At 51.4% G+C, this 10,605-nt stretch overlaps 1 protein-coding gene across 3 annotated transcripts in view; it reads right to left on the bottom strand.

Annotated features, from left to right (window-relative positions):
• The window catches only part of LZTS3 (leucine zipper tumor suppressor family member 3), a 35,108-nt gene extending 24,901 nt beyond the window's left edge, over nt 1-10,207 (bottom strand). For 2 of the 3 annotated variants that reach the window (XM_015862971.1, XM_015862967.1), the window contains exon 1: nt 10,000-10,207. The gene's annotated coding sequence lies outside the window, so the exon portion shown is untranslated. Of the gene's footprint in view, nt 1-9,963 lie in introns of all 3 variants that reach the window. The other variant, XM_015862969.1, reaches the window with a different exon arrangement.
• Between the last annotated feature and the right edge of the window lie 398 nt (nt 10,208-10,605).

Below are 10,605 nucleotides of genomic sequence, written 5' to 3' on the forward strand. Positions count from 1 at the left end.
AGAAACAACACATGACAATTCTCTGCTCTATGGGCCAACAACACGATGGACACAGCAGAAAGCTTTGGGCCAAGGAAGGAGGACCAATGAAACAAACACCTGGGCTTTGTGAGGCATCCTATGGACCTGTGGTGTTTGAGATACTCCATAGAATGCCATCACATTGTGTTTTGTTCCTGCACCTTCATTAAGAAAAGCCAGCTTGTGTTGCCCTTGTGTTCTAACCCCACTCATATTTATTTTTCACTTTGCTTTGTGCCAAAGCAGCTTTAGGTTACAACCATTTGAAAATGCTTCCAATGGTTTGGAGGAGTAAATTAAGCACGTAGATAACCTGCTAAGCAAAGACTCCTTGGGATGCTGCACTCTGAGCTGCCAACACTATGAATGCTGTTGGGAGAACATGGCACTGAGCTCTTGGGGCACTGTCTCCATCCCAGCACTCCTTTAATTAATGACTGTACTGCACCCAACCAGCCCCTACTCATTATCAACCTTGTTGGAGAAGCACCCAACAAGCCCATAGTTCCACCTTATCCCCCTTAGCCATTGCTTTTCCAAGCTGAAGAGTCCCAGTCTGTTCATTATGAAGAAGCCATAAACCTTCCACGTCCATCTTAACATCCCATCCTGTTCCCATCACAGTTGATGTCCTCCTGTACTGATCTCCTTTGTGTACCACCTTGTGATCACCTTGAGCTGCACCAGGATCAGGTCCCAAATGCTTCTGCTCTTGCCTCCACACCAGGCACCAAAATGCATTCTCCACTCTCACTGCTGCCTTTTGATGGCAAATGTAAAGAGCAAGAGACCTCAAAATGATCATTCGAGAGCCCTTATCCTTACATTATGAGGATCACTCCTCCTGCCAGTGATCAGTTCATAAAGCCTCACACATAGACCTCCTCCTGAACCATTCATTTTTTACCCGGTGCTTCATGCACCAAGATGTGCAAAGGAAAAACACCACTTGGGGCTGAGCTCTCACCAGCTCCCAACACTTCTGAGGCTTTGGTTCTCAGCATGGAGCAGGCAGGCTGCTTCAGACCTGCAGGTAAGCTGGGAAGCTCTTATGAAACATGTTCCAGTGGAGCCTGGCACGTGTTGAAAGCTTGCACTTCCTATCTTTAGGGCGGAATCCCTTCTAGCACAACATCCTTATTAATTTGCCTGGGCTGTGAGCAGACAACAGCAATCCCACGCTGCTCATCTCACCTGTGCTGCTGACAGCGGCTGCCGCGGGAGCTGCTGCTACAACACCAGATGTACTTTCAGCATCATTCCTCTGTAGGTTTTTAAGTGAATCCGTGCTGGCAAAGCATTCAGGGAGGGTTTACAAGCAAGCTTTAGGGCACTGCTTCAGACAGGACTGCAACCACAGTCGAACAATGCACACGAGTCGATTCCTGACTCCTTTTTAGGGTGGGAAGGAGCACATAGCCAAATGCCATCAGGTGCCAGAGAAGGGAAGAAATCAGGAGAAAAAGGGGAATGCCCACAGTTCCAGGAAGGTAAAAGGGTGAAGAAAGGTCTGGGAAAACCCAAATGATCACGATCCAGAGAGTCACCTGTGCCTGGTATGAAAATAATAATAATAAACCCTCATATTTTGCTATGTGAAAAATAAACACCAAATTTTCCAGACCAAGGGCAGACGTTATGGCAAGAAGGCGGAGGGCTGCACTTGCTTACAAACTGAAAATAGAGAGGTGTTTTTTGATAGGACCATCCTGCACACAGGACTCCATGCAAACCCTACTGGGGAAACCTTGGTGTGCCATCCCCTGCAGAAGCTGGTGGCTCCCAGAGACACCTTCAAGTAGGAGCTATTGTGCCACTCCAACATAAAGCACTGGGGGTGTCCTGGGTCCATATGAAGAGATGACTAGATACCTTTCATTGTATTCTCAGTGCAGCTTGCTGGCTGATTTCAAGCTTTTCTGGAGCTCAATGCCACATCTTGTGCATCTTGGTAGACCACAGGCCATCCATGCTCCATGGCAGGCATACAAAGGGTGGCTTGGCTCTGAGGGTGACTCTGTCCCAGAGCTCTGGCAGCTGGACAAGTCTCGTGATGCCACGGCAGCAAGTAGCTATGCCAAGCTGTATTGACTCCTGGGGAGAGGATGCCAAGAAATGCAGGAGCTGGCAGCTCACCAGCACACAAACTGTGGCACCAGGCAGAGCTCTGTGGGTCATGCAGGTACACCAGCATCCAGGCCAGGTCGACATGGCCAAAGGATTGGACTACAGAGAAGCTCTCCATGACTTGGACATGGCATGAGGGCTTTGTCACTCAGCCTTTGAGTTCCCTCCCTGTGCAAAGCAGGTGCGCCACAAGCTTTGCATGGCTGAGATGCTGGATGTGGGAGGAGGGAGAGAGGTCAGTCACCCCCACATAGCAGTTGTCTTAAATATAGGCAAGTCTTTCCCTGCTCACATTGACTCAGCTGTGGGAAATTGCCCCTCAGTGCTGACCCCATCTGTCTGCAGAGTGCCCTACTGTGAGGGACAGCTCCATCCCCACAAGCATGAGGAAAGGAGATGGGGTTAAGAGGGACCAAAGGAGATGTGCCAGCATCCCAGCACAGGTGGGCTTGGATCCTTCCCAGTGGATGAGCACCCTTGCTCTCTCCTCCATCTCCCCTCGGGATGGGGCTCTTTTGGGCAAAGGAGGGATTTTTACTGTGTCCAACTTTGCAGTGAGGAAACCTGTCTGCTTCTCCCACTGCTCCTTGCCTGGGTCCCACATCCTCACCCAGCTCCTGCCTTAAATCCAACACTTCACACACGTTCAGCAAAGAAAAACCAGGCATCCTCCCACCAGTGGGGGGCAAATCTCCATAGCATAGAGCTCCAACCTCCGAGCATCCTCATAGAACCACAGAATTATCAAGGTTGGAAAAGACCTAGAAGATCATCCAGTCCAACCATTACCAATACTTCCCAGCTTAATCATATTCCTCAACACAACATCCAAACGTTTCTCATGGTCTCCTCTGACCTTCTCCAACAGCTCTGTGTCCCCATGCTGGTGGCCAGAGCTGCCAGGGCAGAACATGTCATTATTCTGCCATGAAAAAGTCACAGCATTCACTCTGCAATCCAATTTACAGTGAATCCCTCTCCTGGTCCCATATCAGATCTCTCTCAGACGTTCACAGACATTCAGGAGGAACCCTCCTTTTATTTTGCAAAACGATGAACATAAAACAACTGAACTGCAGCAGCATTCCCAGGACTTGGCTGGCGATCAGAAATAGCTGGTAACAATGGAGAAAAGGCAGAGGCACTCAATAATTTCTCTCCTGGCTTTGCAAAAAGCAGGCTGATGTTCTCGTATTGCACAGGGGCGACAAAGTGCTTTCCAGTCCATTAGTAACCTAGGAAAACACTCAGTGGCGTGGCCTAGGGATAAACATTTTTAAACAGTGAGCTCTCATAATGTGCTCCCAAGGGTCCCATAGAAGCAGGGTGAGGAGTGCTGTGGACTGCTGCTAATCCTATCTAAGAAGTCCAGGGATTTTTCTCTGATTCCAGCAGACTAGAAGGATGCTAACTGTGGGGCAAGATTCAAGAAAAGGGGAAAAAGAAAAGCTGGAGGGGTACAGCTCAGCCCAGCAAAATGGATGCAGGACTGAAGGGATGAAGCATGGGTAAGTATAAATGGATGGCTCATGCTGAACAAGTCTTAGCAGATCTGTGCAGCTCCATTTGGGACAGGCTACATTAGATGACCCAAGTAGCTTCACAGATGGGAATAAACTTGTGTGAGATCTGATCACGGTCTGATTTTTGGCTGGTTCTGCATGGAGACAGGAGTTGGACTCAATGATCCCTTATGGATCCCTTCCTACTTGGGCTATCAGTGATGCTGTCTGGTCATTCCTCACTCAACCCATTGGCACTTTGGCCTAACAGCTAATTTTGCCAAGGAGGGATGCTCTCATTGCCCTTTCACAACACCTCTGTAGGTCATGGGGGTCCCTGCAAGGTGGCTCCAGAGGAGAAGCTTTCTCCTTGAAGCACAAGGCACCGTCCACTGCAGACCCTCCAATCAGCACAGTAATTTATGCCAATTGCTGCAATCAGCTAATTAGCACACAAGATCGATTTGAATGAAGTTAGGTGTCAACCGCTATTATGAAAGCTTGCCACACTGGAATAAAGCTGTGAAAGCAGTCAGGGCTGAAAAGCCATTCTGGATATGAAGTGGGAAAAGATGGATGGTTGGACTGAGATTCTCACATCCCACTCCAAGCCCCACTGATCATGTCTCCCAGTGCCACATCTCTATGGTTCCTGAACACCTCCAGGGCCAGTCCTTGGGCAGCCTGCATTATAGAATCCTTACAGTTGGAAAGGACCTTTAAGGGCCATTTAGTCCAACTCACCCACAACAAAGAGGGATATCTACAGCTATATCAGGTGCTCAGAGCCCCATCCACCCAGATCTCGGGCATCTCCAGGGATGGGGCATCCACCACCTCTCTGGGCAACCTATGCCAGTGCCTGACCATCCTCACTGCAAGAGACTTTTTCCTTCCATCCAACCTAAATCTCCCCCTTCTAGTTTGAAACCACTTTCCCTTGTCCTATCACCACAGACCATGCTAAAGAGTTCCCAGTGTAAGGTCATCCATGCTGAGTACATCAGCCCCTCCTGCCTGGTGGGCGTGTGACATGGGGGACCAGAGCCAGGGGCAGGCACAAAGCCCACAGAGACATGGGATAATCCTTCCATAAGCTGTCTGTGATGGATTTAAAGGGTGTTTGTGTCGGTGCCCCAGGATCAAGATCCTTAGAGGATAAGTGTCCGAAGGAAATGAAAGGATTTGAGTTCTCAAGGCTGGGCATGAAACAGAGACACAGCTCCAGAGGTGTGGGTGTGTGGGAGGGAGTGTGGGTTATGTTCTGTATGCTCTGCCTTGTTGGAGAGGGATGCTGGCCCAAATCCCTGCCTGTCTCTATATGGCCATGTAGCCCTGGGGAGCAATGCTGGTAGGGCTGTCCAGGGCACACACATGTAGTCACGCTGGGGGACAGCTTGGTGACCTGCAAGACTTGTTCTGAGAACAAACATTGTGCTGCATTCCCTCCAGGAGTGTTTGCAGTCCATAGGCTGCCTTGTTTGCCCAGGGTTGTGGTTTGTTTTGTTTTATTGTTATTTTTTTAATTTTTTTTTTAGTTATTATTAAAAGCTACTTCAGGTCCCTGAGAGTGCAGAGGGAAGATGAAATCCTGGTTGTCCCCAGGGAAATGTCAGTGGTTCCGTGTTTGCCGTGGATGAGATGAGTTTGGTTGGGCTCTGCTGAAAAACAGAAGTGGTCCTTGGGCTGCAGAACGTGGCCTGCCCCAAACACACGTGGCCCATAAATTAACTAAGAGAGGGTATTAAGAATCATTAAGGTTGGAAAAGACTTCTAAGACCATCAAGTCCGACCATCAGCCCATTCCACATCCCATGTACCCACCTTCTGGGTACCATCACTCCACCATGCCAGCCTAGCTCTAAAATACCACTTGTGCCAATTAAAAGTGAAGTTCTGGAAAGCATTATGGAGAAGCAGATATGGGTGGTGGGTCTGTACCTGCCTTTGTGCCCCTGCTGCAGGGACAGCCCTCCCTGGCTTCCATCCCACAACAGTAAGGCAAGATGCACTGCCTGCCTCGAATGACCACCAACACAGAATCATAGGCACATTTGGGTTGGAAAAGACCTTCAAGATCACCAAATCCAACCATCGACCAGAACCACATTCCCAGGAGTAAGAGAGACAGAGCAATCTCTGCAGTGGGACAGCTAGTCCTGCTATCCTTGTGTCTTGGCTGGGATGGCTTTGTTATTACTCCAAGTGCTTGTGAAGGGTAATGCTAGGGATATAATTAGGGCAAGGTCCATGGGGAGCAGAAAGAGCCTGTACTAGAACAACTGATATAATTAGAAAGCAGGGACAAGGAGATGAGCTCCTGTACCCACGGCTGGTCTATTTTTCCCATCTCTAGCAACTGGGCTAATAAAAGCCATGACCTTTGCATGCACATTATAGAATAGAACCATACAGGTTGGGAAAATCCTCTATGATCACCAAGTCCAACCCCAACCCATCCCCACCATGCCCACTGACCACATCCCTCAGTGCCACATCTCCATGGTTCTTCAACACCTTCAGGGATGGTGACTCTACCACTTCACTGGGCAGCTGTGTCACTGCCTGGCTGCTCTTCCAGATAAGAAGCTTTTCCTACTACCCAACCTGCACAGCTCTATTGCACGCCCAGGTCCCTCTATGGCACACACGGACATCACCCCATGGCCCCATGCCCTCCTGCCTTTCCCCAGCTGGTGGACGTGCAGTCAGAAATTGCTTATCATACATTCTTCTCCTGGCTCAAATCATCATTATTATTGTTCCTGGTGCTGTGCTTCCAGAGGAAAACATGTCTTTGGGCCACATACCAACGGATTTGGTTAATTCGTCACCCGTAGACGCACATATATTTATTTAAAAGCGCCTCTTGTTATGTTACTTGGCAACTTCTGAGCCCGAGTATTTCTCCAGCTGATAAATATTTGGGAGACTGTGTGCATGTGTTAACGAGACTATCAGCTTTCTCCTGAGCTCCATTGCATCTATGCAGACCCAGAGTGGTGCAGGGACCAGCTGGGCTGATACAGAGGATGCAGAAGATGCTCAAGGGTTGGAAAGCAACTAAAAGAAAGAAAAAATGAAATCACAGAGCAAAAAGTCCAGCTCAGCTCATTAAATAAATCCCTGAGCTACTGCTGCTGGAAGAAGAAATGCTTTCTTCCAAAGGGGAATCCAAACCATTCACAGCTCTTTGGGTTGTCCCAAAGCTTAATGTATGTGTATAAGAAGGGTGGAAAGCCATTATGAAGAGGCTTCACACAATAAATGCAGCAATATGGGATAAAACCCACAGATTCACCAGCAAGACCATGTTGTGAAGGCAAAACTCAGGTTTCCTGAGATGAAACATGGGCTTGAAGGCTCCCACATGGAACCGGGGGGGAATTCTATCTCCCTCCAGCTCATGGCTTCAGCCTAACTTGATTATAAGGATAACCTCCCCAATGACTGCTTTAATACTCATGTTTTTGCTGCTTAAGGAGGCACAGGACCATAAATGAAGGTGATCCTGTCCCCTTGCCCTAGCCCTATGGGGACCTGGAGGCACCGGGGCACCTGGGTTCCCAGGCATGTGCCTCCATTTCACTTTCAGATCCCTCAAATAATAATAACTGTGTTTGCCAGCTCCTGTGACAAGAATGACTAATGGGAAAAGATCTGCCGAGAAGGGAAAAAAAAAAAAGAAGAGATTTCCTCTTTTCACCCTTTATTTGCTGGATGTCTCTAACAGCCCCGGGCACATCTGGGATTTCCCTGGTGTGATCCTATGGGTTTCAAAAGCCTTATTATAGCTCCAGCAATACCCTTGTCACACATCAGCTTCCCTGAGGGGACAGGAATCCCTTCAATAAACTTTTTGCAGCCTGATTTATCCAAATTCCTGCTCCACAGTGAACTATAATGCCACAATTTCCACCGTGCATTTGAAAACCACTCTGTCCATCTGCCTTTCTGCAAGGGGATGGAGAGGCGCACTCCTCACTCACCATATCATGGCCTGGACTCTGTGGTAATGATGCAGAACCTGCAATGGATGGGGACATTTGGGATGCTGGCAACATTGTGAATGCTGAGGACATTGGGAAAGGGCAATATTGGGAAAGGTGGCATTGGTAATGAGATGGAAAGCTCAGCAATGACAGCAGAGCAACAAGGTCCTAGGCTGCAGTATTGCTCAAAAACAATAGCCATAGAAATAAAGGAAAGGCACTGCTTACCTTCAGAAGGCCTCAGGTAGGCAGGGATCTCCAGCAAGATACCCTTGCCTCCACTGCCAACCCTTAAATGAGGTCTGGGAAGGGGTGGATCCTGGCTCCACCCTTTCCAGTCACTCGGGTGCATTGCATGCACCTGAGCTACCCCAGGGTAGGCCCTGCCTTCCTACCAGATGTTCAATCACTTTTTCAAGCTGTGACAGTGTTTTTTGCTACACTTGGGGACATTGGGGATGTTGGGGAAGATGGCAGCGTTGGGGATGATGGGGAAACTGGTGATGTTGGGAACTTTGGGGATATCAGGTATGATGGGGAAGATGGCAATGTTGAGAACATTGGGGATGTTGGAGAAACTGACAGTACTGGGGACAGTTGAAGATGTTGAGGAAGCTGGCAGTGTTGGGGATGTTGGGGACATTGGAGCCATTGGGGGTCTTTGGGGGATGTTGGGGATGTTGAGGAAGCTGGCAGTTTTGAGGACTTTGGGGACACTGAGGATACTGGGGACACTGGGGATGTTGGGCTTTCCAGCACTTTTCAGCCTCCTTTTGGATCTGGGGGATGCTCCTTAGGATATCAGCCTGCTGACCCAGCAAATATTGCCTCGGGTATGAGGGATCCCCTCTGTGAAGCCACACACACCCCTGTGCTGCTCTTTAAACACCCCACAGAGCTATGGGGAGACCTTCATCCCCTACACAAATCCCTCCCCCTCTCCCACATCCCCTCGCAGGGGACACGGGGGAACCACGCCGTCCCTACGTCTCTCTCCATCTCCTCCCAGACCATTGCAAGCAAATCCATTCCCCAGCCGGGCTGAACTCGGATGACAGCACTGCATGCTATATATAGCGACAAGCGGATCGCCGCTCCATCCGAGCGGGGCCACACATAAACAAACGGCGGCGAGCCGATACCTCCGTGGAAAGGGGGTTGTGAGCAACCTGCGTGAGATTGAAGAGCCCCCAGACCCCATAGCGGGGGGTCCTGATCCCCTGTTTTAATGCCTGCATCGCTCTGCTGCTTGTTGTAATGTGGGTTTGAAGATGAAGGATGTGCCGGAGGGTGTTGGGAGAAGAGCTGAGGGAGGTACCAAGGGTTATCCCGTGGGGCAGCGGCATCCCCAGGATGGGATCGTGCTGAGATCTCAGCATCCTCCTGAGCATCCCCTCCCCATAGCGTGATGCTGCTACGGGATCCCCGGGTATGGACCCACCGATGGATGGAGGGAAATATAGGGGTTGGCACACCCAGATGGGGCTCAGTGCTGCACTGCAGCACAGCCCAGGTCCTGCCCTGGCTTTGCCATGGGGCCGTGCCACGGGGATGCTCATAGGGATGGATGGAGCCCACGGGGTTGGGGAGCACCTACATCCCTGCCAGCGTGCACCCACCCCTGGGGGTCTGCAGCGAGCAGCACAGCCATACCCACATCCCCAGGGTGAGGTCCCAGGTTGGGAGCCCCGTGTCCCCCCCATGACCCCCCAGTCTCTCCGCCTCGTCCCTCCCTGCTGCCACCGCTGGGCCACCCAGCGCCGAGGCAGATGACATAATTCCCAGCAGCTGCACACGGAGATCGCTCGGCCCCTTCGCCGAATCCCACCCCAGCCCCTTCCCCTCCAAAATAAGCTCACAAACGAAGGAAGCTGGGGGAAGGAGGGGGGGGGGTTGGGGGCTAAAATGGTGCCCAGAAGGAGTCCCAGTGCTATAAGGGGGGGGGTGCAATGGGGATTTGGGTGGGGGGGTACAAACAGGTTTGCAATCCCCCACCCCTCGCCGCCCCTCCCCTCCTCACACTCTATTTTTGGGTGCTGTCATTTCCAAGCAGCTGTGACTTTAGGCACAAATAAGCAGCAGTACCCCCCAGAAAAATAAGATGTGAATAAACCAAACAACCCCCAACCTCTTCCATCACAGAGCTCCCCCCCCCCCCCCCCCCAATTTCCCCATGGGTGGGTGCTTGGGGTGAGGTCCCCCTTTCTCCCCACACATCTCTCCCCTCTCTAATCTCAAAGCCACTTCGGGAGGTGCGGGCAGAGATAAGGGGGAACCACCCCCCCCCCCAGCACCCTCCCATCCTCCCGCAGCCTTCTCACCAGTATCTCCCAGTTTCTCCCCACCCGTTGCCTTACTGGTGGCGAGGACGCTCGCAGGGCAGCGCTGCGGGAAGGGGGTAAGGCTGAAGCCTGGGGGGCCCCTCCGGCCCCGTCGGAGAGCTCTCATCTCATTTCGTCGCGCGTGTCACCCCACGCACACGCACACACACACACACACACACACACGCCTCTCGCAGCCACGTTCCCCCCCTTCTTGCGGCAAAACGGCGGCCGGCCCCGACCCCACCCCCTGTCAAAGCTTCAGCCTAACAGCGAGGGAGGGAGGGAGGGAGGAAGGATGGAGGCAGAGCTGCTCGCCGGCCCTTTAACCCTTCCCTCGCTGAATCCGCTGGGGTGCAACGTGGGGACCCCCCCCCCTCTCCCCATAGCCTCCTGCTGTGTCTCTCCCATCTCACGGTGCACAGAAATCGGGCAAAGATCTGTGCTGATTCCACCGAATCTTCCTTACCCCCGGCTGCAGCTGGAGTGCTGTGTCCAGTGCTGGGCCCCAGCATGGAGGAATCACAGAATCACTGTGGTGGGAAATGATTTCTGAAATCAACAAGTCCAGCTGCCAACCCATCCCCACAGTGCCCACATGTCACCCAGCTGTCACTCCATCCAGAGGCAGCTACACCATGG

Source organism: Coturnix japonica, chromosome 4 (assembly GCF_001577835.2).
Source record: "Coturnix japonica isolate 7356 chromosome 4, Coturnix japonica 2.1, whole genome shotgun sequence".
Taxonomy (NCBI): Eukaryota; Metazoa; Chordata; class Aves; order Galliformes; family Phasianidae; genus Coturnix; species Coturnix japonica.